The sequence below is a fragment of the Euwallacea similis genome, chromosome 29, assembly GCF_039881205.1.
Source record: "Euwallacea similis isolate ESF13 chromosome 29, ESF131.1, whole genome shotgun sequence".
NCBI lineage: Eukaryota > Metazoa > Arthropoda > Insecta > Coleoptera > Curculionidae > Euwallacea > Euwallacea similis.
Window position 1 is genome coordinate 1,683,693 of NC_089637.1, and position 26,078 is coordinate 1,709,770.

Below are 26,078 nucleotides of genomic sequence, written 5' to 3' on the forward strand. Positions count from 1 at the left end.
CGTGCTGAAGTACATATCGAAGTGGCACAATTTCTTCTGTATATAGTTCCAACACACTCTCTAGAATATCTCTGTACATGAATCGGGCAATTTTGCTATTTACTTTATGTAAGAGTCCCATATCACATGATGAAAAACAGTCCCATACCATGATCGATACACCGCCATGTTTCACGGTAGGGAAAATAAATTTTGGATCCATTCTTTTGTTAGGAGGTCGTCGTACATGCATCATTCCATCGCTTCTGACTAAGTTAAGTTTAGATTCGTCGCTAAATACCACTCTTTTCCACTGTTCCGGTATTCAGTTAATATGGTGTTGTGCAAACTGTAATTTTACCTCAACATTCTTCTTCCTAAGTAAAGATTTCTTAGCTGGTCGGTAACTTCTAAGTCCTCCTTCAACAAGTCGCCTTCTAATAGTCCTACTAGAAAGACCAGAATTCTAAGATTTGTTGATTTCACCGAGAATTTTTATACATGAGAGAAAAGGATTCTTTTTTAAAATATCCAAAATATATCTGTCTATTCTTGTAGATGATTATCTGTACCTTTCAGAATTTTTTATTGGTACCTTAATCCCAGTAAGAACGAATCTTTTTAGAATCTTTGATATTGTAGATTTTGAAACTTGTAAATCTTTCGAAATTATAGCTTTTTGGTACCCTTTCGATATGCTTCAATTATACAATCTCTAATACGAGCAGAATATGTTTTATCCTTTGCCATTATTAAACATTTATTGAAAATGCATGTTAATCCACAAAATCACTACTCTCCAGTAAAACATTTAAAGAAAAGCTAAACTTAAATATTGAAACAACTTAAATATTTATTTTTATGTTTAACACAAAAACATTGTTTTTTTATTAGTGTTAAACAATTCTTTAACAATTTTTTGTTTGTAAATATTTTACAGTCGGTATGAATAGAATAACTATACAGGGTATCTAATTATTTAGTTCATTAACATTTGTTATCAATTTTTAAAAAGTTGCAATAATTTTGGCTAAACCTGTATATTATATGCACGTCTCGGCAAATTACCAAATCTCGACCATAATAAAACAGCTTCCACATCGGTCTATAAAACTGTTTCGGAAAGGAGGATCAAATACATTTTTCAATATTTTCAATATAAAATCAAAATCTTTAAATTAATTTTTCCTTATTTTACTTCACTAAAAGCAGACTAAAAAACTTTCTTTATCCCCCCTTTTAGACGCTCCTGACTTGTGATATTAAAGCGAAACACATGTTTCACTATTTTAGAGAGATGTTAAAATTAAATTTTGAAATTAGACTGAAATGAGCTATTTCAGTTTTCTCTTTTTGGCCATTTTTTTGGTACACACTGGCTCGTGATATTGAAACGAAATTCAATTTCCCATATTTCCGGGATTGTTTATGAAGATTTTAGTTTGAAATCGGATTTTGTCCAGAGACGTACCAAAAGAAAAAGCCAAATTTTTCTGAAACCTTCCAATTCTGAAGATATACGCTAAAAATCATTACTGCAATATTTTCTTGTCCTTCCAGAGGCATCTTTAATTATTAGCCTTTAAACTAAATTCGTTTGGCAATATTTTTAAATGTTCATTGATTTTTCCATCTGAAATCCAAATCCGGAATGCCATCCAAAGAATTCTAGAGTTGTTTAAAAATCTTGGAACACTAAAACTATACCGAAGTAAGTTATTTTAATTTCCTCTCACATGCAAAAATTTTATTTTAAAAAAAATCTTAAAACTATACAGAATGCACTGAATAAGAATGCATTCCGTAGGAATCTCAGAAACCTTAGGAAATAGAAAAATGATTAAATTAGAAAAAAGGTAATAATAATCTGTAGTACATTATATTTTCAAATTAAAGAAAATCGGATTATTATCGAAGATAATTGGGAAAAACTTCGGTGTGTACTTGGAATGACAAAATGAAAACAATTTTACATTATTTATTCGTTTTGTGGTTTAGTTTCTGAGATATTGGTCCTAACTTAATTTTTTTTATATGGATGTGATTTCTTTTATCGTATTTTAGAAGTACCTTTTATCCCCAATCTAATGATTTATCATACGATTGTATATTTTAACGATTTATTTGGAAAAAAGAAATTATCAGACTCTTTTATGAAAAATATAACTAACAAAGGAATTAAGTTTCCGAGATTTTATGAAAGGAACTATCAATTCTCAAGTCTGCTAACTACATTTTTCAAAATATTTGAATATTAATAAAGTTGTGTAAAAGCTTGTCCTTGCTTTGTGCTAAATTAAAATCAATACGGGCATACCCTGGGTAGGTCTACAAATACGGCAATCTTTAAATTCTCTACAAATATCTTGGAAACAACGAAGAAAAGCAGTATGCCCGTAAGGCTTTTTCTAGATTTGAACAAGGTTTATAATGCAATGGATATTAACATACTAGTAAATAAACTCAACTGTTGTGGAATAAGGCGAATAACGTTAAGTTAAATCAAATCATACTTGTTTGAAAGTAAATAGGCTTCTCATTCAGCAGTAATCCGGTACAACAGGTTCAAGTACTGTCGTAATAAAAAAATGTCAAAATCCCAGACAAATATCAGCAAAAAAGCTACAAATATCTTGTTTGCTACAGAATATTCTGCTATATAACTTATACTCAAGTCTCCTATTCCGGGCGTTTCTGTAAAGTGGCAGCCTGGCCCCCAAATTTTTGTTTAATTTTTTAAATAAAAATTTAATAAATATTTGTAATATCAATTTTTTTCATAATTTAATATTGCAAATTTAATTTGTCTTTCTTTGACATATGGTGACGGTTATTTACCGATGATGATGATTTCCGATTTAACCGGAAATGACGTAAATTTTACAATTTTTAAGGTTAGGTTCCAGATATTTTTACATATCGTCTATATAGAATTATACTGTCGTAAGTGTCAAAATTTTGAAAACTGATATTTCTTTTTTTCTTGAAGAGTTTAACACTAAAGCTTCATAAAAAATATCGTATGTAATAAGTTTTTTCTTTGTTAATGTAAAAAATTTGGAATTACGTAGTCGTTAAATAATAATAATAATCCTAATAGTACAGTTAAATATTTGGACCTCATTGTTTCTGATACAGGTTAAATGTACATACGACAGTATAATTCTATATAGACGATATTCGGAAAGAGTGTAATATTTCTTTGACAAGCATGTACTAGAAGTTGATATTTGTTGACGTTTTTTGACGACTTTCCAGAAACACCCAGTATACTTTCTCCGATGTAACATTCCATCAAATAGAGGCTCATTCCTCTAATACAAACGCATTAACGGACCGAGATTACACCATTCTTTGACAAACCGGTGCGGTACTTGGTGCGATGATCAGCAACATATAGCATGGAACACAGAATACCACCACTAATAAAAATTCCATTGTTTACCATTAACATAATTTAAAACGATTCGGCTGTTTACTATGCATAGGAGCATATGGGTTTTTCGTGTAGTCCGTTTTTATTCTATCTCAATGGATCGCTGCAAGTTATCGAAAACATGTGTGGATGTTTTAACTTGTGATAAATAAATTAATCATAATAGTGTACCATAATATCGAGGTAAACGATGCTCCGGAGATGAAGTTTGCACTTATGTCTATAACCTGTTATCGACAGATCACATCGATGGACAGATCATAGGTAGTCAGCAGCTCCCGTCATTAAAATTTGCTCGTCCAGGTTTTCGACATCAAAATTGCTTATTATGGATTAAATGAAGTTGTGTGGTTTTCATATGCAAGCACACAGGGCGTAATGATAAGTTGCGGTCGGTGAATTTAAACACGAATTTAAAAACCGAGAAAATACAGTTAACGAAAGTTCGATATCGATACATGCATATGCACGTGAGTATTCATCTCGAAAACGGTTTATTTAAATAATTTAATTTACTTCTGGTTTTTAGCTGAGCTAACGATTAATCGATATATTCGATTTGCTTTCGCTATTATATGAACGTAGTTTTTAACAGGGCACTCGCTAGCCTTAATTCGATTCAATTGAGTTTAGTTGGTTCTCGGTAAGTAACAATCCTCAATAAAACAATAATCCTCTAAGAGTTATGCATCCCTGTAATTTAGCAAGACGGTCAGAGAATTATTATAGGAAAATAAAGCTGGAAACCGCAACATTCAATTCCTTTGTCTTTTCTTCTCATGGACATAATGTGTTCATTCAAAGTACAATCAAAGCGGATATGTAAGCAATTATATTAATTATATGAACGTCCCGATGCGATTTACGCGCAAGTATGTATATGAATGGAGTTACTGTCCCCTGTTTTTAAAGAAAGTAGAGTCCCGCATGAGATTGCGTGTTAAAAGTAGGTTCCACCTGAAGAGTTCAGGTTTCTGTCATCACTGCTCGAAAGAAAAACATGCGTACATGACATTTGAACTAACTTAACTTAATTCTAGGTATTATCGGGATCACAGTATTTTAAGATATTAGTATTTTGGTTTGGGGAATGTATTAATTTTTATTTTTGTATATTGAATGTTTCGAATTCAGGAAGGGTCTTGCAACAAAAATTTACAATTTAAATTTTTTTCCAGTAAATTAGTTTCTTACACAGTACATTACATTACTAGAATAGTAAGAAGCAAGTCACAACGCAAGTCCAAAGTTAGGAACGAGTTAATATGCATTACTTCGAGTTGTATGGAATGGTTGTCTGAAACCTACTGCTGTCTCATCATGAACTTGTTGAAAATTTAATTATGCCTTTCGCCGGAAATTATTTTTTTTAATAGCAAAATAATGAAATAATATGCGCGAGTGTCATGGAAATACTTAGACATCATCCCCAATCGGCTGCTAGTTGTGCTTAACGATATTACATAACTCTATCAAGGTTTATGACGTAGCATTTGCTGTAGTTGTTGATTTTCTGCAATAGGTAAGTCTCTCTGACAGTATATGCAATCTATTGGCACAGGAGTACAAAATGGCATTATACAGCAAACTTGTTGTGAAGTACATTCTTATAACCTGGATGTGAAGTTTAAATCCAGAACTTCACCGGATTGAGCGATTTTAGATGTGAGGACCATTAATATTTTACATCCACGATATACATACAGTGTGTAATATTTAACCTGGAATATTGAAATATCTTGAATACTAGATACCTTTTAAACAAATGTTTAGTATCTAACTTTAGTCACTCTGAGGGGGGAATGTATTGGTGCTAAAGTTGATTCTCCTCCACCTCCATGTGGGTTAACTTTTTAATACCAAATAGCAACCCCCATTTTTTTACAGATTTAGATAATACGGCTAAAAATAAAAACATATTTGTCCGAAACATTTTTTTCGATTCATGCTAGAAAACACTGTAATTAACGAAAATCAATTAATATTTGAAATCGTAACCTCCGTTTAAAAAAAATTCTATGGTAATAAAATGTGATAAATAAACAATAACGTAAACAAATTAAACATCTACTTTTAAACATTCTGTTGTAAATAATGCTTTACGATGAAGTATATAACCGTAGAAGAGAAAATCGAAATGGTTTTGGTGTATGGAGAAACTGGGAGGCATTTAGATAATGCTGTCTATAGGTATTTTCGTTAAAGCCCACGATTTCGGAGTTCTTTCTATCGTGTGATTAAAAGTTTTATTAATGAAGGAACTGTAAATCGGAAGAAAAAAAGTCGCCCAACTAGTGTGTGTGTGTGGAGAAGACAATCAAATTGCATTCCTAGGTGCTGTGGCTTTTTAATCCCCAAGTGAACACAAGAGAAATATCAGGACTATCAGGAATTTCTCATATGAGCGTGTAGAGAATGCTGAGGATGCACAAGTTCCATCCTTATCATATCTCTTTACATCAAGAGTTCCTTGAAGGAGATTTTTAAAATCGTTTAGATTTTTGTGAGTGGGCATTTGAACAGATAGAAGGAAATCCCAATTTTTTCCGCTGTTTATTATTCTCTAACGAGTCATCGTTTACAAATCATGGTATAGTTAATAGGCATAACATGCACTACTAGATTATTGAAAACCCGTATTGGCATTAATAATTTGCGCACCAGCGTCGTTGGACTGGCAACGTATGGTGTGAATCACTGGCAGTAAACTTATCGATCTCCACATAATTAAAGGCAACTTGAATAGTGAAATGTACCAGAATATTTTGGAAAATGCACTGCTCATATTACTCCAAGTCTTAAACTTAACAATGCGTCGAAACATCTGATTTCAACATGATGGTTGTCCGGCTCACTATTCTGTGATGGCACGGGAAGTTCTTAATCATAATTTTAACGGTCGATGAATCGGCAGATTTGGTTCGGTGAATTGGCCTCCTAAACCTCCAGATCTTACTTCACCGGATTTTTTTTTGTGGGGATATCTCAAAGGTCAGGCTTATAAAGAAATGCCTTATAAAGAATGTGTGAGGATATAATTCTTCAAATTATAAATGCTTCTGCCAGTATTTTAGAAGACACTTTGTAGATGTGAAGAGTCTTTTAAAACGCAGATAAATAAGCGCGTTGAAATTCGGGGATACCATTTTGAACTTTAAATTTACTTTAAATAAAAGCTACATAAAAATTCACGCTTTCATTAATACTAATACAAATATCATTAAACGTTTCGATAAATCATAAATGAAAGAGACATTGAATTTCATCAATTACGTTGTTTTCTAGTATGAATCGAAAAAAGTGTTTCGGACATATTTTTGAAATTTTTAGCCGTATTATGCAAATCTGGAAAAGAAATGAGGGTTGCCATTTGAAGTTAGAAAGTTAACCCTCACCCCGCTCACACTAGGGGTGGAAGGGAATAAACTTTAACACTAACACATTTCCCCCTCACAGTGATTAAAATTTTATATTAAATGTTTCTTTATAGCATGTCTAGTATTCGAGATATGTTACACCCTGTATATACAACTTCTTCCATTACTAGATTTAAAGTGATTAAAAAAAAATACCAGGAACTTACTTAAATTAGGCATAATTTAAATTTGAAACACGAAAAGATTCGTTGAATTATAACGTCAACGGTAACGTTTCATTTGACCTTCATTTCCATAGCAAGAATAAATAAAACAACAAGGGATGACAAGAACATTGTGGCCGATTAGCTCCTTAGGAAAATGCTGAGCCATATGCCTGTCATTATTAACCTGTTAATCACCATTTAGCACACGTAATAATGGTGTCTTTTAAAAGTAGCAGTGAAAAAAATCATTTTCGCACTCTCATGTTCGATAAAGAAAACGGCACTTTACAATGTAATCTGTCACAATGTTTCAAGAAATTTATAGTAATCATTTGAGATATGCATTATTATCCATTCAATCTCCTTCACTCGGAACGCTACATTTCTTTTCTAAAAAACCTGAGAATTTCTTCAATCTTAATTATATATGATTTCGTTTTTTCCGTATGCTGTAATTACTTCAGGTCAATTTAGTTAGCAATACCCAAAGAATATATCGGTTTTGCTATAAACTTTGAACACTTTTAGAAGTGTTAAAGCCGCTAAGGCAATAAAAGCCGTTTTTTCCTAGCCCCTCGAGTATAAACTGAAGATTTTAAAATGTATTCCTTGAATCGCGTTCTAAAACTCAGAGATACGCAAAAAAATTATGCGCATCATGTGCAATATTATTTATTAAACATGACTGTTACAATTTTATTAAGGAGGTGGTAATTCGTTGTTATATTTTATTAAAAATAGAAATTTTACTTTGGTTTTCTTTTGAAATGAAAAAAAAACTGCATATGTACATTTAAGTAAATAAATGAGTAATTAGCTATTTTTTGTGAAATATTCTATTTTCAAAAATTCCACGATTTTTAAAAAATAGACAGAGCCGTTTGGGATCCTCAAAAATGACACTCAGTCGTGATTATCGCTATTCTGCTCATGCGTAGTTCTTCCCCTGGGAGCGCTTCTGGTTATTAAGGATAACGGAATCCGTGATTTGCGGATGGATAGATGAGAACTTCGTTATCGTTGTGGTTACTTGACGCAAACGTATTATCGTTGTACTTATTTCCACTGTCGTAATTAAGTGATTATATCCTTTACTTCCCATATAAATTGACCCGTTAGAAATTAAATAACTAGTTTGCTAAGAAAAAAAATCATATAAAGTATTGAGAATGGAAACGAAAGAAATGTCAAAGCTGAAAAATGCCAAATTTGATGAACCAAAGGATCCGAACCTTCAAAACCCTATTTTCTATCCGTAATTATTAACGTGATTAGGTATAAGGATAATTACTCTTTATTTTTAAATGTTCCAATAAATCTCTTTTAACACGACTTTAAAAACACCTTATACAGAGTGAGTTACAGAACTTGTGCATTAGAGAATTTTTGGCTTCCCACTGTCGTAACCTAGTGAAATTTGGTTACAGACTGGAATTTACTATTTTGAATTCAAGTAAAATATTTTCAAAATAGTGTCACTTCCTTTTATACCGGAAGAAGCTACCAACTTCGTTTTTTTTTTTAATGGAAACCTGTAATTTTTTTGTCATTTTCGGATTTCTCGTTAAATTTTAAGGCCAGTTTATGTAAAGTGTCTTATGTTTAAAATTTATCGTTTCCGAGTTATACCGGAAAATATAAACATTTTAACAGTTACATTTTGATGTATTTCAATTTGACAAAAAGTCTTCCACAACCCCTAAAACATGCCTCCGAAGTTGCATGAATTCAAATCTCAATGTCTTGCTTATTTCAAATAGGACACGCTGTACCTTAGAGCATTTTCGAGTCTAGAATTCAATTCTGAATCAAATATTGTTAAGGTTCCCTAGAGTGATGTTGGACAGGGTGTTCCATTTGAAATAAGCAAGTTATTGAAATTTGAAGTCATCAAACTTCTGAGGCACGTTTCGGGGGTTGTGGAAAACTTTTTGTCAAACTGTAATGCGTTGAAACATAGCTGCTAAAATTTTAATATTTTCCAATATAACTCATAAACAGTAAATTTTAGACATAAGACACTTTATATAAACTGACCTTAAAATTTAACGATAAATCCAAAAATGACAAAAAAGTTAGCGAGTTCCATTTAAAATAACGAAGTTGGTAGCTACTTCCGGTATAACCGGAAGTGTCGCTATTTTGAAAATATTTTATTTGGCTTCAAAATGGTCGATTCTAGTCTGAAACTAAATTTCGTTTGGGTTACGATAGTGGAAAGTCAAAAATTTTCCAATGAACATGCGCGGCTAACCCTGTATTCGATTCACTTCAATTCAATTTACGCAAAGAACACCAAATCTTATGTGTTCTAATATTATACTTAGACAAGTATTTATTATAAAATTTAGAGTACATATTTAAATTCATTGGAGAGATGCCTCCGGGCACTACTCCACTTCGATATTCCGCATTCAAAGGGCCAAATTCCTGCTGAGAACAACAGCAAAATAATTTAGTCCCTCGTAAACAAGCTTTTTCGGCCGACAATTTGCATTTAACACAAAACAAGCGAAAAACGTGAAAACTTCGTACCTCGGCGAAAAATAACAGCCCTTTCGCATATAAAGCGCCCCCTAAGTAATTGAAAATTTTACGAGGATTACCAGCTCGAGCCTGCAAAGTTCCTAATTTTTATAGGCAAACTTGACTTGAGCCGACATCGTAAAAGAAAATTAATTTTCCTGGACCAAAACTATTACGTATAATCCGGGAATAGTTGTGCCGCGCAACCTTCAGGAAACCCTTCGAGTTATTAGCAATTAATAGGACCCCAAGTGTGATTAAAATGTAGTAGCGGCGGGTTGAGGAATCTGGGTCTGGAGGATTATTGAGCCCTTAAGATTGAGATTTGTGGCAAGGGGTTAGACTATTGGAACCTTCATTAGAAGGGCCGTCTACTTTGACTGTTATTTAAAGTTAAGGTCTTTTAAACGCCAATGTCCAACTCGTTTTATTTGACGCAGTTTGTACACAAGTGGTGTTTAATTTATGTAGAATATGCGTTGCTCGGTCCGCATTTTAATTAGCCGTAAAGTTTTTGATTCATTGGCTGATAAAGCACCGAGCGGCGTGATTTAATGAAAAACATTTGTCAACTGCAGATGTCGCTACCTGGGGTCTTCCTCTACGACTACGGCGAACGATTTAACACTCAGGCCTTTTGCTTCGAATTTTAATTTTATTTTATTGGCCTCCAGTTTACATTGTATTATACGATTCAGCCGACAGGGCACTGCCGCGGCCTTTTATTAAACTAAAATTTAAAATAGATATCGGACGAAGAAACCGCAGGCAACCGAGAAATGATGGCACGTCGAAATTACAGAGCCCCGCCGCGATATCATTCGAAAAGTAAATTACGAACTAATCGAATTTCAAATCGAGTTGCATTTTTCCGTCTGGCTATGAACTGTGACGAAAGGAGCCTCATTCCTAAACGATTAGTATTATTAATTCGCGCGGTGTGGCGCCTCGTTGTCTTACAGGTATTAATTGAAATTCCAAAGGACGGATCTTATTCCAACACAAATCGATTTAGATATGATACACAATCATAAAAATTAATCCGTTGCGGCCATATGTTCGCGTGAATTTTTCTGCGTAACGTGACCTGAGCAATCGCCCTGAAATATTAGCGCGACGTTAAGGAACACTCTGTATGTATATAGAAATGTAGAACATAGAGTTTACAGATGATAGAGGTAAATTGCTCGGTAAATATATAAATATCGTTTCATTCGTTTTAATGAGACTAATGCATTGACCGTATGGCTGAGAATTTCGCTTCGCTGTCTAAAAATATCAAGCAAACGCAAATACAGTAATCATGGAGGTATCAATGAGCAGACGCAAAAGTTAAAAATTCAACTTAATGTATAAATCAATATGTTGATAAAGGCATACAAGGTTTAAAAAAATATAAAAAAGTTTAAATTCCTAAGCGCGCCGCGCTCAGGCGTATAAAAGGTAACGATCGTGAGTATTTCACAACCACGGGGCATATACGACTTTTTGCACCTTTAAATTTAACTAGAGTTTACAAAATTACAATAAACTAATCTCTGTTAGGAATAAATTAAATCGAAAACACAAAAAGCCAACGTGCGTTGAATCACAACATTAACGATGACGTTTCACTTAACATTCATCCCTATGGCAACCACAAGTAAAACAACAATGGGGATGATGACGATATTATCTCCGATTAGCTCGCTAGGTAAATAACGAGCCATATACGTATCATTTTTAACTTGTCATTCAACTGTTAGGAAAAATCGAACAAAAGTACTTTACAAGCCTGCGATACAGTGGCTTTATCATAAGCATTTGCGAGCTGAACGGAGTATTTTACCGTAGGTGAATCTAATTGGCATAAGTCAGTGTCAAAACTTTTTGTGAATATTTGACATTGACATGCTGTGGGCAATTTGACCTACTATTGGACTTGAACTTTGGCCCGTCCATTAGCATTACAATCATCATGGCCAACGTCAAGCTGTGAAATATCTATTCTACCTCAATTTAATAATAATAATAAATTATAATAGTAATAGTGATAATACTAATCATAATAATAATGATAATAACAATAATATTAACATTAATAATAATAATTGTTTCATAACCCTTTAGACAGGCTGATTTTGGATCAGGAGGTATTTTGGAGTAAGAGGATTTATCTTTAAAGCATATTTAAAGTAGGAAATGACCAATATGGGGTTTTGTCAATTGAATAACACTTGACTGTATGGACAAAATTTGAAGAACAATGTTAATATTATTGCCAATAAAAGTAAGTATACAGGTTGTCCCGGATAAGAATGCACTCTACAGGGATCTTGTAAACCATAAGAAATAGAGAGACGGTTAAACTGGCGCAAAGTTGTGCCTTTCTGTGTTCTGCAAAATCACGTCTTCAAATTTGAAAAATTCCAAATGGATCCGAAGTTATTTGAGAAAAACCAATTTTGATTTTTCGCTATTCCTTTTTTACCGTTTTCTGATTTTGTTTCTAAAGATATTTTAAAATAAATATGCCATTTTCATTGCCACTTTTTCTGCTCTACAAGATGGTGTTCGGAGATTTTCGATCCGACGTTTCATTTCTTCGAAACCATCATCAACTTTGTTTGTTTAAATAATCAGCAAATGTTATTTTACGCTTAGTAAATTCTACTTTTTTTCTTAATCCAACGATATATCACACTGATGATTTATTAAGTGGTTTAGTCCAAAAATCTCACTTTAATTAATTGGTAATATGTGATTCCAACAAGATGAACTCCTCCTCATAATTCTAGACATAATATTAAATATTTAAGAGGCCATTTTCAAAATAATTTCATTTCTACCAAGGGTCCCATAAACTGGCTACCACGAACTCCCGATATTACACCATGGGACATTTTTCTAGGTATTCCTTAAATGTGAAATTTACTCAAAAATTTTTCAAAATGATCAATTGAAGATTGCAGTTCGACTTGCAATAAGAAGGATAACTCTAGAGATTTTAAATACTGTTGTGGAAAAAATTGTTAACCGCTGTTACTTACGTTTGGAAAATGAGGGTGGAACATTTGAACATAAAAAATAATTTAAAATTATTTTTTTGTGTTTATTTCTTTGTTTACTAAGTGACAGACCTAAACAAATCATTTTCAAAGCCACTAATGATGTCGAAAAAAAGTTATGTTATGTTGGAAAAAGGAGAATGAGATTTTTGGATCAAACCATTTAATAAATCATAAGTATGATATATTGTTGGATTTAGAAAAAAAGTAGAATTTACTGAGCGTAAAATAACATTTGCTGACTATTTAAACAAACAAAGTTGATGATGGTTTCGAAGAAATGAAACGTCGGATCGAAAATCTCCGAATACCATCTTGTAGGGGAGAAAAAGTGACAATGAAAATGTTAAATTTATTTGAAAATATCTTAAACAAAATCAGAAAACGGTAAAAAAAGAATTACGAAAAATCGATTTTTCTCAGATAATTTCGGATCTACTTGTAATTTTTCAAATTTGAAGACATGATTTTGCAGAACACAAAAAGACGCAACTTTTCGTCAATTTAACCATCTCCCTATTTTTTTTTTTGTTTACAAGATCCCTGTAGAGTACATTCTTTTCTGAGACAACCTATATACATATGTAGTATATGTTGAAATATTTTTTAGAAAGAATGGATGTCAAACTAATTAGTTACGAAACGTTTTATTTTTCATCAGGTGATGTCTGGATTCGATATTTAGCGTGTGTCTGTATTAACTTCCATGTTTGTTTTATGATTAAATATTACTTTTGTACCTACTGAGATACTAAATAAGCTGATTTCGATTCATTTATGGTTACCTGATAGAGGTGACATGTATTGGAAAAAGCAAGTAAATATTTGTCTGCCCACGACCCAAGTAAACCTACATTCTATCTTATGTATTTTGACGTAAGTAACAAAGCGCAGCATGTCCTAGTTTCTATCATACCGTAAGTTAGCCTACCCACTACCTGAACTGCCTAAACCTAAACTTGGGTAATGTAGAGGTGGATTTTTTTAACTTGTATATCGGACAAGTAAATTAATGTCTACATTACATTCTAAAGATAAATATCTATAACACTAAATTTAAAAAAAATTGGAATGATAAAGAATCAGAGTAGTGATGCACTTATGCCATGCTTTATTGGTTCTAGATCAAAACTGTACAATACGCGGAGTGGTTAAAACTGATGCCATAACGAAAAACAGCGGATATGATGCAGTTAAGATTGCTAAGGTCATATTAAATTATGGTACTACATAAACGGCAAACGGCGTAATGAAATATGTTGTAAAGGGTAACATCATACTGAATGATTATGTTGAGTATCCTCAAAACTGATACCAAAAAAACGATTACCTGCAGAAAATTTAATATTTCCTAATAAACCTTCTGTTTATTCTACAACTCAAGAAAAATTTGCATTTAGTGCATACGACGGCAAACGTTATGCTGTTCCTAAGAGGTATGATACATTGCCCCTGGGACACTATAATATAAGTATCTAAATGGAATTTTAGTATTTACTTTGGGCTAAAAAATTTGTTGAAATAATTTTTGCTACCTATTTATAATTTTGATACTTATGTTATGTATTTTAATGTAATATGAAGAAAATCTAGTGTGCTATTTCCAGGCGACTTTTATACTCTAATGAGACAGAAAATACAATATTAAAAATGTCAACAAATCAATCGAATAGAGATATCTAGAAAAGGTTATACAATCAAAAATTAGAGAAATATAAAATAATTGATTAGTATGCATTGTAACGTGAAAGTATGCGTGCTTGATGAAACAGAATGGGGAAAAATCTTTGTTCTTTTCATAGTTAAATACAATTGGAAGATCCCATTCTTCTAATACTGTTGTTAATTTTTGTTTTAAAGGTCAAACTACCAATTACTCTTTTAATATGCATGTTAGTACTATATATTGAGAATTTAACTAAATTTCTAATTTTATATAAAGGAAGCTAATATCAGCAGAAATAATTACATGTACAGGATATTAATTAAGTACATGTACTTATTTTAAAGAATGAATCTTTGACCGATTTTATCACAAAAGTTTCTATGAATGTAGGTTCGCAATGTCTTCATTGAGAATGTTGAAATTTCATTTTTTATTTGTTTTTTTTTTAGAATTTTTAGACAAAAGTGTAATAATCGGATAGAATTTGGTATACGGGTTTTTCTTACGACACAAAATCCAAATATTGTCTTAATTTTTTGATTATTGATAGAAAACGTCACATACAGGGTTCCATCACACTTTAATTGGTCCTAACTTTTCTTTTCTTACATTGAACTTCATTTTTATGCATGCGTAGAAATCAGAGGTGACCGTTTTCAACAACTATTAAATATTAAATACATTTTCATAATTTCAATAATTGTTATTAAATCAATTTTACCCGTCATGTTAATTGCAAACCTGTTTATCTTGAAATCGGTTACTTCTACAGACATTTTTCAAGAGAACCTTTTTTTAATACAAGTAAATGTATAATAAGTCAATTAATACAAAAGTGGCATACAGTGTAGCGCAAAAAGTTAGGGCCAATTAAAATGCGATGGAACCCTGTATGTAGCGTCCTCTATCAGTAATAAAAAAATTAAGACAATGTTTGGATTTTGCATCATAAAAAAACCCCATATACCAAATTTCGTCCGATTATTACATCTCTGTCCGAAAATATTAATCAATTAATTAATTAATTTTTAATAATAATATTATTTAAAAAAAAAAACAAATTAAAAATGAAACTTCAATATCCTTTAGTTCTTAAACAAAAACGTTCCGAACCTACATTCATAGAAATTTTTTGTGACAAAATCAGTCAAAGATTCATTCCTTGAAATAAGTATATGTACTAATTAACACAATATGTATTCAAAACTAGTCACGAAGAATAAAAGTGTCCGTCGGACTGAAATTATTATATCATGGACCGTAGTGGTATAAATAGGCCATAATCTGACCATAAAGTATGTGGAGGTTCCGTAGTCAAAATATGAATATTTAAATTATTGTTTGCTACGAGTTATGACAATATTTAATGAAAATGTGACGTCTTTTAAAACAGCAAGTACCAACTGGAACAGGTGACAAGAAACACAGACGGCAATTATTAATGAATAACGCTGTTGAAACTGTACCATATGATGGTCAACCTGAAAACATGAATTAGCATAATACTTTAATAATCTAATCTCTGCTCAATCTCTTTAGAAATAATCTTTGTTTTAAGGCTTTAGTTATAATGTTTAGTTATATGTAGGGATTTAATTTTTTAAGTGAAAAATGTAGTCGAAGATATATGGAACGACTTTGAACCAGTTGATGAAGAATAGAAGAACATAATATTAGTAACAGTTCATCCTTAGCATAAAATACAGAGAAAAAACCATGGTACCGCGCGGATCCTAACTTGACGAGTTTTTTTCTAAAAATTAATATTATATATCAGTAAAAAAATTAAAAATACTTAATGCAATTATAATCCTTTAGCATAGTATTGATGGAGCTCACGCAATTGACTTATACTGTTGAGAAAAATGACTGCAAACTACATCTATTTTAATAAACCCCAGAATTTTCAAGAAAATCTTATCTTTATGATATTTGTGTTGAAGCTTTCCGAGATGCCTTAGTCAAACTGAAATTACACTTATTATAAAGCAACCTACTATGGGTAACACTTAAAGCTTAGAAATTCATTTGCTCCTGTTTAATACATATGTAAATGAATAGAACCGTAATCTGGAAATAAACACAGACAGCCTTATGGAGTGGTGAGATTAACTGAACCAGTCTTGTAATAAATGCTGTCCATATGATAACTATTTTACAAGAATCATAAACTTCCATTCAATTGATAATTAATAAGCAATGATGATAATATAACAACGAAAATCTAAAAATTTGGCTAACTACCACGGGACCATATTTTAATTATAGATGTGTACAGAGTGGTATTTCAAAAACCGTAAGGTTTAGAAGATTAATAATATTAATCACCATTTTGTCTATTTAAATTACTAATTACGTATTTATTATTAAATTAACTTATAATTACAGCATTTTAACGTATAGAAATTATTCTAAACTAAAATTAAAGCTTATTATAACAAATTTTCCACATGGCTACCTCTATTTGCTATGCATGTAGTAATATACATATTTTCTCTAGTTTCCTTGTCGACCATAGTACCGCTTAATCAGCTAAATATGTGAGATCTCTTCCGTTTAGATATACAGGGTATATCTTATATAATATAATCACATTTGAAAGTGAATTAAAAGAAGAATTCGGTTTTTAAAAAATACAAAGTGTCTCATGTAAAAAAATCGAGTTTGATGCACTTAAAATGCGAAAAGTTTGAATATTTTTGTTCACAACTTGTATAAAGCTTTTCGAAAATGAAAAATATCCTATAATAGAATAGCCCTTTTTTTAACTGAACAAGTTTTCAAACGATTCAATTAATACTATGTGAATTTATTTAGAATTTTAATAAGCTTATTTTTCCTTTGATTTTTACTTTAAATTGAATTAACTCAAAAACTGCTAAAAATGTTTCATATTTTGTAATAAAAATAAATACTTATAGTTACAAAAAGAACTAGCATCTATAGAAACATATAGAGTATTCTATTAAATAAACATATTTTTGTCATGCTACAGTTTTCTGGATCACTCTGTAACTTCTAAAACATTAAAAATAAAAATTCATAAAAAACTGAAAAACTTTTAAATACATTTTTTTCTCTAAAGCTTATGGTTTTTGAGACGGTTTTGAGAGGTGGTGGACCATCTTAGGTGGACCACTTTATACACATACATACATGTATACAGGGTATTTCAAATTCGACCCTCACCATTGGGATCTCGGAAACTAGAGGAGATACGAAAAAGTTTAAATGGGGGCAAAGTTGCGCAATCTAGTGCTTGATCGAATACCGTTTTCAAAATTTTAATTTTCCGAGTACTTCCGAAGATATCCGAGAAAAACTAAAAATTGGAGAATCCATTTTTATTTTTTTTTAGCGTTATTTGACAAGAAAGATTAAATTCGTAAGCACATTTTCATTGTCACTTTTTCTCAGCTACACAATGACATATTCAAATTTGCGATCCGACGTTTCGTCTTTCGGCTACCATCATCAACTTTATTTTTTCTTATGGGCCCCATATTGGATTTTTCGACAAAAAAATAGTGCGTTTCATTCTGAATTCATTGATATAGAACTTCTTATAATTTACTTTTTTAAAAGCCGAAATATTTAAATAAAAAGAAATATTACATAGTTGGCTTTGACTCCATCGAAAGACTTTCTTTTGTTCGCGTTATATGACAGAACTTCTCAAACGAAATTAGAGCGTGTGCAAATTTCCAATGAAAATGAGTTTCCGAAGTGAAGAAAAACGAGATATGTTAAGACTTTATTACAAATTTGATAGGAACAGTACGAAAACAGCTCAAATGTATTTTGAATTATATCCGGAAAGATAACAGCCGCATAGAACATTATTTAAAACTTTGAACGAACATTTAGCTGAGTTTGGTGCTTTTGAAAAACCTAAGATGAAGTATGGAAGCAGAATGAAAGAAGATACTAGAAATAACCTACTGGCAGAGACAAAACTAAATTATTATTAAATGTTACAACAAGTGCTCAAATTGACGACTTTTTTGTGGGGCACTTTGAAAAATAGAATATATGAGAATCGAGATTATAACACAATAGAAGAACTTAGAGAAAACATCATTACACAATGTAGAGTAATTAGAAGGAGAAATATTATTAGAGCTGTCACTAATTTAAATAGACGTGTTCGTTTATGTATGCAGGAGGAAGGTCGTCAATCTGAACACTTGTTGTATCATTTAATAATAATTTAGTTTTGTCTCTGCCAGTAGGTTATTTCTAGTATCTTCTTTCATTCTGCTTCCATACTTCATCCTAGATTTTTCAAAAGCACCAAACTCAGCTAAATGTTCGTCCAAAGTTTTAAATAATGTTCTATGCGGCTGTTGTCTTTCCGGATATAACTCAAAATACATTTAAGCTGTTTTCGTACTGTTCCTATCAAATTTGTAATAAAGTCTTAACATATCTCGTTTTTCTTCACTTCGGAAACTCATTTTCATTGGAAATCTGCACACGCTCTAAATTCGTTTGAGAAGTTCTGTCATATAACGCGAACAAAAGAAAGTCTTTCGATGGAGTCAAGGCCAACTATGTAATATTTCTTTTTATTTAAATATTTCGGCTTTTAAAAAAGTAAATTATAAGAAGTTCTATATCAATGAATTTAGAATGAAACGCACTATTTTTTTGTCGAAAAATCCAATATGGGGCCCATAAGAAAAAATAAAGTTGATGATGGTAGCCGAAAGACGAAACGTCGGATCGCAAATTTGAATATGTCATTGTGTAGCTGAGAAAAAGTGACAATGAAAATGTGCTTACGAATTTAATCTTTCTTGTCAAATAACGCTAAAAAAAAATAAAAATGGATTCTCCAATTTTTAGTTTTTCTCGGATATCTTCGGAAGTACTCGGAAAATTAAAATTTTGAAAACGGTATTCGATCAAGCACTAGATTGCGCAACTTTGCCCCCATTTAAACTTTTTCGTATCTCCTCTAGTTTCCGAGATCCCAATGGTGAGGGTCGAATTTGAAATACCCTGTATATTAGGGCAAATCAAAATAGTGCAATTGAATATAATGTGTGATAACGAACGTAATATATTAATATAATCTCGAAAACCTAATGGTTAGAGCAACATCCTTCTGTGTAACAAGATGGTCGTCGCAGCGTTGTGGGTGGAGGGCAAATGGTCGATTGGTTGTAATACAAAATTAACACGTATAAGCTCGAAGGAAAAATATTGTGTCTAATAAGTGCGAAAACGTCCTTAACGCCCTCCATGTTTTTTCGTGTGAAAGTGTGTTTACTATACTCAATTCACCACACTGACCAAACTGCGCTTCGCATTGTTTGGTTAACTGAAATAGCGTGCGGTAACGTTTCACTTTCTGGATTTCTTCGATAAATGACGATTTCCTACGAGCGAACGGTTAAGTGGCTTTATCACATTCAATTGATCACCAAACTCCATTTCGCGGTATTTTCCAATCAGCAAGGGATAAAATGTCATTGTCAATGTCATGTCAATGTCAATGTTATTTGTTGGACAAATAAAAATACAATCATTCACCATATCCAATAACGGTCTATTTTAAATGTAGTAGCATTAACAAAAAATCAGTAAAAAGCTTTGAAATCAAATAAAACGTTTCCGCCTCATGCCTCACAATAAAAATAGAAATGCAAAAAACGATATGTAAATCGTACGACACATGTGTATTAAAAGTGAGATTATAATTATTTCGTTGTTTTAGAGTTACTTTACGTAAATGTTAGCAATGCCGCAAAAAATAGATCACGTCTTTACTATCAATAATTATTGTTTCTATAGTACTGTGCATTAAGTTTACTACTAATATTTGATTTTTATTGCACTATCTTTCCCTAGATATCCTGAGCAAATTATACATAAACAAATCGAAGCAAAAATGGTCTTAACAAGCGATAGTGTCCTACATAACGAAATTGGTTGTTTTTGCCAATGTTCGCCTAATGATACACGTTCCAACGCTGCAACAAGGTGCCATTCACAGCTACCTTTGCATGCTATGCCGAATGGAATGCTATGTCGTAATTTTGTAAAGTAGGACGTAGATCGATTTTCATTTTAAGTCGTTTTTTGGAGACTTATTAAATCATCATTTGGTTGAATGAAAAAATCTGTCAGAGAAAGGAAAACATATTTTATTCAACGCGGAAATACCGGGAAAAAAGAAATTGAAAAACAATGTTCTTGTGGAGGTTTTTAGCGATACCCATCATCTGTAAGCACCAGTCTCACTTTAATTTAACAAGCGTATTACTATACGAATGCCAAAATAATTCAACTTCCTTCTCGCAAGTCAAGGTGTATAGTCGACAATCTAACGAGGAGATTCTTAATAATTAGGGTCGATTCCCACGGTTTCTTCAAAAGACCACCGAAGTAGAAGCCCTATCATTAGTTTTATTGTGTTTAGATTTCTGCTACTTCACCTAAACGTAATGTACGTTATTACCCAAATTTATTTATAATATTGCTCTTCTGCTACTATCGCTAAAAGACATCGTTATTGGGTGTGTTGAAAGACTATAAAGTACGTTTTCTCGCATTTTTTGTACAAACAATTTAGTAACAGGTTAATCATGACACGCATATGGCTCATTATTTACCTAGGAAGCTAATTGGCCACAATGTCGTTACCATCCCTTGCTGTTTTATTTATGGTTGCCATGGAAATGAAGGTCAAATGAAACGTCACCGTTGATGTTATGATTCAAGACGCGGTATCTGTTTGTGTTCCAAATTTGATTTATGCCTAATTTAGGCAAGTTTATCGTAATTTTACTCAATCAAGTGAAGTCTAGTAGTGGGAAAGTACATCGCAGTTGTGAAATACTAATGACCTTCACGCCTGAGATCGCTCAGCGCGGGACGGTTCTGAGTTTAAATTTGAGGTTCGGATCGTAATAGCGAACTTCAGATCCTCGGTGTATAAGATATTATTATGATTCTGTTGCTACATTGTAACGTGAAAGCAACCTAGAGTGCAAGGTAAAATATTCCTTCATTCATCAAAACTACTCATAAAATAGTCTTGTACGAGCGACCGTAAAATAGATTTTATAAGGCAGAGTCGACCCTGGGGGCCTCCTTTTCCCTATAGCGTCAAAGCCTATTTTATGACTTCTTGAAACCTCACTGTGTTCATACTATGCATAAGACGCGGGGTATAATTCGAGTCCTTTTGATAAATTCTATTACAAAACCAGTAGCAACAACAAAAGATATTCTCCTTATCTTTAACTCTTAAGAGACTCCTTATAGATACCTTACCGACTGCGAAACGTGATCACCATTATGGAACGGCGTGAATCGATAATTATTATTTCCCATTAGCCGGGGCGAAAACGGTTTATCTGAACGTTATAACTCCTATTGGATTTAGCTAAAACAAATGAACAGCAGGCGCAAGGTGCATCTGAAGCGGCAAAGAGGTCACTTCCGCCATGCCACGGTTGCATGCACTGACCATGCTTGGATTCAGATAAGGCAACCATTGAATCTATGGGACAAAGTTAAAAACTTATCACATTTCTCAATACTTTTCATCGACAAAAGACATGTTGAAAGATTCATCAAGTTTGAAGAAGAACGTAATCAAATTTATACCAGTGAGCCAAAATTTACGGACAAGGTGCAACCGATGAAGTCGGTGGGTGGTTGATTTTTGAAATGTGGGGACACGACCAGCTGTAAGCTACAAACCCTGAATATACCGGAGGAAGGTTTTTAAACTTGACTTATGTATACTCTAGAAATCTCAATAAAAAAGTATAAATAAGTCATTACCTCGATTATTATTAAAATATTACAAGAGCATAACCCTTAAAATTAGGTTGTCCTTATTTTCCATTTGCATGCATTTCCACATGACTGAAATTATTTTAACTTTTATTCTTGCATGACACATTGCCTATCAAAATACTATTTTGTGGTATACTATATCTTAAATGCATTGTTAATATTTATCTCTCTTTTTTTACAGGTAAGCACAAACAATGGCTCAGACCTAACGATACTCATAAACGTAGGTACGTCAAAATAATCTTTTTTTAATTTTGAGAAATAAAATGACAGTTTTCTTGATCAAAACCGGTGACTAAACGGGTTGCATTTCGCAACTAGTTAAACAATGAAAGCATGTCACTTCATTCCATAACTCAGTGAACAAAAGGGTACAGTAACAACAATAATGACTACCGTTCTACAAATACAGGGCGCAACTTGTATATGTTGAAGTATTTGCCATTTTCTTATGATTTCTTCACCATACAGCAAAGTTAGAAAAAATCATTTATGAAACTTATTAGGAAATACTATTTTACGTAACTCGTGTTATATTGCGGGAATTCGCTTGGCTCGTCTTTTTTTGCTGGTTCCATAAATAACTATTTTTTAATTTTGACGAATAAAATGGTAGTTTTCGAAATTAAAATAAATGTCTGTAATGAAATGGAAGTATTTCAAAGCTTAGTTAACAAATGGGACTAGAAACAACAGTGGATGCTGCAGCACTATACTGATCTAAGACGCAGCCTATATGCCTATGTATATTCAAATCACACTTAAATTATACTAAACCCTCAAAATTATAATAAATATGAACGAAAACTAATATAATGTCAGGGCTGGTAAAGCCCCGTAAGTTCCCGTTTCTCAGATCTCTTATGAACGCCCTTTGACACCCACCGAAGAACACTACATATTTCAGCGTAAAGCTCTACTTATATCATCGTAAGACATAGAACATGTATACGCAGGAATTTGTCTATATCATCGTAGCACCTTTAGATAGCGGAAAACGCTACTATTTGCCTTACCATATTCATTGGCTTCGGCGCATGTGCAAATGTTAACTAAAGTTACAATATATTTCTGGAAGTATGCTCAATAATTTTCTATCTTTTTTCTTAGTTCATTTCTATCAATAACTTGGTCCCAATTTTCCCTAACTATTATAGATAATTATGAGACTAATGACAAGTTCAAAAAGTTTACACAAAAGTTGTAAAACTTGTAAAAACTATAGACTGTTAACCTATTTTTGGTGATATGCTCGGTTTGTAGTTAAAATCACGAGTAGTATTCCACTTCAAATATAAGACATAAAGATGACAATTATTTTAACATAAAACCTCCATTTTCCCAAATGATTGTAATAAAAATAAATGAGAATTATGTAAAATGTATTTAGAATGCCGTCATGAATTTTAAAAACAAAATTAAAATAAAATAAATGCTACTGCCCATTTTTCACAGAAATAAGAAACACATGGCCTATGTGGGGACAAAAATGAGAAAGGGGATAAAAGAAAACAGAGGGTCGATAGAGGAACGTTGAATAAGCAGCATTTACTTAGAGATTGGAATAGAGTTTTGTGGTATATAGTGTGTTTACTTAAGTTGAAATTATATGGGAAACTTTTTTATTATTAACTTTACAACTTAAAAAAAAAGTTCTTATTCATCAAAAGTTCTCCATAGTTTTAAACTTAAAATGAAATAATCAGATATCAAATTTTTGGACTCGTATACCAGCTTTCTTAAAAATATGAATTTCGCTCAAGAAAATTTTATTATTGTTAGTTTCAACAAAGCACATTTATCTCTTGTTTTTTCAACACAAATATATAATCGTTTTTTGACAGTGAAGTTTGATATGTGTTGGAATATCCCCTTGCAAGAACCTCAGCAAATTTGGTTCCAATAAGACGGTGCCTCTTGCCACAGTGTGTTAACTGTTAGAAAATATGTTGCTTCAAAATATTTTCAATGAAAAAGTAATTCACAAACATTCAAATATTTTTTGGCCTGTTAGGTCTCCTGACTTAACCCCTATGGATTATTTCTTTTGGAGTTACTTAAAACAGAAAATCTACCAGCATAGGCCATTTCTAAATATTATTCATTTGAAAAGGATAATTTCGGAATCATATTTCCTTCCAAATATGATAATGAATATATTAAAGGAGTTTGGCAAAAGAACGATTAAATGTTTTGAAAAAGAAGGTGGCTATGTTAAAGCACTAGTGGAATGACTGAAAACTAAAATCATCCTACATAGTTATACAAATTATTAACTTTTCGTGTTTACCAATTTGCAAAATAAATTATTGTTATGCATTGATTACATATTTAAATCGTGAAATTGTTATGAAAATATATTAAGAGACGAAAAGTTGTGATGTTTTCAATAAACAAGACATAAATGTGCATTATTGACAATAATAATAATAAAATTTTCTTGAGCAAAATTTATATTTTTAAGAAAAATTGTATACAACTTCAAAAAAGTTACGTTTACTTTTTTTATTTTAGGTTTAAGACCGTGCAGAACTTTTTATGAAGAATAACTTTTTTTCGTAAAATTCATAATTAAAAGTGCGACTGAGAGGTATAAATTTTCGACTTTAAATGTCCTCACAAAAAAAAAATCGAGGGGTGTCATATGAGATGATCTGTGTGGCGATTCAATAAATCCGCGGCAATAATTTGGAAAATTTTTGTTAAAAAATTGACAAACTGACACTGTAAAATGTGGAGATATCCCATCTTGTTAAAACCATTCATTATCCTCTAAGATATTGTTAGTATTTTCTATAGTTTCAACAATAATTAGATAAATATAGTTTTTCAGAAGCGTAAGTTATATTTCCTTATTAAGATTTGCTAGCAGAAAATATGGTCCAATAATCTTATTTCCGAGAATTCTTGCCAATTTTTGAGGATTTTGATTGTGTTCTTCTCTAAATAATAGATAATGTTGGAGTGCTGTCACTCGGGTAGTATCGTCACAACGATAGTTACGGTAGTTGACGATTAACGAATCCATTGAGATAAAAAGTGCATTTATCGGAAAAATATATCGTACATAAGAAATTTTGAACATTTGTCTGTCGATTAGTCATCTCTTTTGCAAATTGTAAACTCGGCCAAGATCGACTTCATCCAGCTCTTGAACCAACTGAAGTTTATACGAATGGTATTTGAAGGCTTTTTTGTGCTAAAAACTCCCGAAATTTCAGAAAACTTACAATTAGTCGAATTATGATCTGCTTCCAGCCATAAGAACGGCAATTTTGTTAGCTTCACTTTCAACAGGGTTTAGAGGTTGACGTTTTTTATGTTCCACTGATTCCGTTTCATAAAACTTTTTAACCAAATTGGTAACGTAAACATCGGAGGTGTGTTTATTTGGTAGGCGTAGATTAAAAATTCTTGCCGTCATTCGTGCACTATCATTATTTTTTAAAATTTATTCTCTTATTATACCTAATGAAATATTATTTATTTATTTCAACCTTCTCGCGTCTCGAATAAACCATTTTTGAAATTAATAATTACTAAATACGTTTGCTCTTTAAGAATTGAATAGCAAGTGAAGGTTATTGATTTGCAAATTTATTATCAGTAGATCTCGCCTACGTTAACTTTACTTGTGAAGCGACAAAGCATTAGATGCGCAGTAAACAGGTAGACGGCTCGAAGGGTGCGGTACACTTAGCAAAAAATTGAACGCGATTTTACTTCATTTAGTGCGCGCGTGTGACGATTTACAGAGCTCTTAACTTGCGGAAAAATGGGTAATGTAGAGATTTATAAATCTAAACTTCAACATAAAGTATTGCATGGGCAAGCCCGCAAAGTTGTTCCAAATGTGTTGTATTTTATGAGACGCGAAGCAGAGCAGAATAAACCACTGAAAGTATTTGATAAGGTTCAAGAACGAGTTGCAATGGTTACTGGTGTAAGTTTTCAAACCATTCGAGAACGAAAGAAATCTAATTCGACTCTAGACGATTATGATACCAGTGTGCTAAGAAGATTCAT

At 32.1% G+C, this 26,078-nt stretch overlaps 1 protein-coding gene across 2 annotated transcripts in view; it reads left to right on the forward strand.

Annotated features, from left to right (window-relative positions):
- The window catches only part of LOC136417614 (protein prickle-like), a 186,381-nt gene that overhangs the window by 79,252 nt on the left and 81,051 nt on the right, over positions 1–26,078 (forward strand). The gene's annotated exons all lie outside the window — the stretch shown is intronic.